At 39.3% G+C, this 2,898-nt stretch overlaps 1 long non-coding RNA gene across 1 annotated transcript; it reads left to right on the forward strand.

The window, feature by feature from the left end:
• The first annotated feature begins 233 nt into the window (after positions 1–233).
• On the forward strand, positions 234–1,502 carry LOC120145191. Its single transcript, XR_005518108.1, has 4 exons — positions 234–273; positions 533–669; positions 769–945; positions 1,194–1,502. It is a non-coding gene; the product is annotated as an uncharacterized LOC120145191 (long non-coding RNA).
• Positions 1,503–2,898: the final 1,396 nt, after the last annotated feature.

Raw genomic sequence — 2,898 nt, forward strand, 5'->3', positions numbered from 1 at the left:
TTCTGTCTTCTTCTTGTTCTACAGCTTGTCTAGTGTGTTGAGTGCTGTTGAATAATCATTTTTCTCTCTTTTTTTTGGGCAGAGGCTACACCGAAACTTTTCTTCAACTCATGGATGTGAAGGGACTCACCATTTCTCATGTGAAAGCCATCTTCAGGTGTTCCATGATGTTTCACTTTTGTTTATTCTCTTCCCTTTGATCATTTTGTTCACATGGTTTTTTGTTTTGTAAGCAGATGTATAGGAGCATGAGAAGTGATGTTAGCAGACAAGGTACGTACTTTCTTCTAATGGTTTGTTTCTGGTGTTAGAAATCAAAGATCATAAACTCCATTTCTACACAATTTTTGGTAAAAAGAAAGTGCTAGATGTATCACTTCATTATTATATCTCCTTTCTTTCATTTGATGCCAAAATTGACATGAACAGCCCAGTAACTTGTTCACTCCCCAAATCTTCCACTCTTGGCATGTCGATGAAACCCAATACCATAACTGAAAGCAACTTTCCATTGATTTTTTGGGGTTCACAGATAGAAGTTCAACCCATCAAAGAACACAATCTTCTGAGAAACATGTTGGATATGTGGATGCTACAAAGCGGATTGAAGAATCAGATTCTCAACTGATATACAGTCCTTCCTTCAAAAAGTCATCTTCCTTCAAAAAGGTCAGCTTAGCTTTATTCCCTTTCATGTATTTATACATAAAGTTATTTTTCTCTTGAAGTTCTCTTTGATTTCTTTCTTTTGCCTTTTTTTCTCATCAGGGCGAGAATCGAGACGAAGAGTTCAATCTGTGATCAGAATCTGAAATGCAGAAGGAAACCGTACTTTGTTGATGATTATGTGCAGCAGAGAATGGTTGTTCATAAAGGAATAAAGCATTGTAATGGTGCTTTCGTCTGGAGCACGCTCAAGGTCAAGAAGAATCTGATTTCCTCAAGGTACACCAGAACTATACATACGTATATATTGACAGCTTTTGTTATGGCTTGAGTGTAATGTGGGCTAAGTTCCAATACGTATCTTATGACCAGTGGTAGCAACAGGGAATATCCATGTCTTGTAACCCTACTTGCCTAGTTTTTTCGTAGTGTTTTCGTTTCATTTCGAACACCAGTTCATTAGGATGATGAACATAAATGATTCAAGTGGTATTGGTACATGCAATTCACGTTTTCCATTTTTTCAGGTTTCCAAGGTTAATGTAGATGATAACAAATACACAGACGGCAAACATGTCGACGATGACCGGAATGTTAGGAGAGATGTGGGGAAAGACCACGGCGAAGGCGGTGGCTGTGAATTATCGTTCACTCTCGTTGCTCCATCCTTTTCTCAGAGTGAGATCAGCGGAGGCAGTGAGGCGTTATCGTTGGTCTCCGGCTCCGGCTCATCTTCATGCAACCTTAGTAGTATAAGCTTAGATCTATCTATTGCTTCTTGTGGCACCTAATATATATAATTTTTCCTTTTCTCCCCCTCAGCTTAGTAGTATAAACTTACCCAAGTCTCAATTTGAATTATAAATTTAATTATATTTATGTGCTATTTTTAACCAATTAATATATATATATACATATTATTTTAGCATACACCCTTAACAAAAGTCAACGTTGGGGTGCTCAAGTCTCAACTAACGTCTAATATATGGTTTCAAATACAACTACCATATAATATTATTGTATCTATTTATTTATAAGAATGTTTTGTTCAAACAAATGATTAGGAATTTATTGTACAAAAATACATCAATTTGTACTAAATTTATAAAATTATGTCAACTAATGTCGGATAAATTGTTCGATGTTCGATGAATAATTCAGACGTGTATATGTTGGTAGATGATTAGCCGAGGAAGATATTTCTAGTTAGAGATGGCAGCATCGTCCTCTTCAGAGCTTTTCAATGGAATTCTAGAAGAAGATCAAAACCAGGATTCTACAGCACCGCCGCCAGCTCCGCCGTTGCGTCGGAAGGCAAAGAGAAAGCAACCACAACTAGGAACACCAGACAAGTATCAAATTCTGAATTATCTAAGAATTTGTTTATTTTAAACATGTATGGCAATGATGTACAGATCCAGACGTGGAAGTGGTAGCACTTTCTCCCAAGAGCGTAATGGAAACAGACAGGTTCATCTGCGAGGTATGCAACAAAGGGTTCCAAAGGTAGCAAAACTTGGACCTTCACAGAAGAGGACATAATCTGCCCCCGAAGCTTGGAAGGAAGGTTTATATTTGCCCCGAACCCACATGCGCCCACCACGATCCGTCGAGGCCATTCGTGACCTGTCGGCCATTAAAAAGCATTACTCGAGGAAACACGGCGAGAAGAAATGGAAGTGCGAGAAATGTTCCAAGAGGTACGCCTTGCAATCCGACTGGAAAGCTCATTCGAAGACCTGTGGCACAAGGGAGTACAAATGCGATTGCGGCACTGTATTCTCAAGGTAGTAGTAGTTGTTTTTGCATGTACAGTAAGTATTTGTAGGTTATATATAATGGATTTCCAATTTATGTATGTAACTGTTGCAGGCGTAACAGTTTCATCGGTCATAGGGGGTTTTGTGATGCACTGGCTCGGGAAAGTGAAAGGCTACCTTCTTCCTTTAACTTCACTGTCAATCATCAGCCCCATCAACAAGGACTAATGCAGTTTCCAGGTCTCCTAAACAACACAAGCAACAGGCCCTCGGCACCAAATTTCATTAATCTAACTCCATCTGGTTTGCCGACCATCACTGAACATCAGAGCGACAGCCACAACAGCAGCGAGACCGAGGAATGGGGTTCATAATTACGATCAATTCCCAGATGCGTGAAATAGGATTAGTTTGGACATCATATTGTCTTATAAGGAGAATTTTAGCGGAGTGTAAGGGTTCCCTATATCCC

This window comes from Hibiscus syriacus, unplaced genomic scaffold, assembly GCF_006381635.1.
Source record: "Hibiscus syriacus cultivar Baekdansim isolate YM2019G1 unplaced genomic scaffold, ASM638163v2 tig00110893_pilon, whole genome shotgun sequence".
Taxonomy (NCBI): Eukaryota; Viridiplantae; Streptophyta; class Magnoliopsida; order Malvales; family Malvaceae; genus Hibiscus; species Hibiscus syriacus.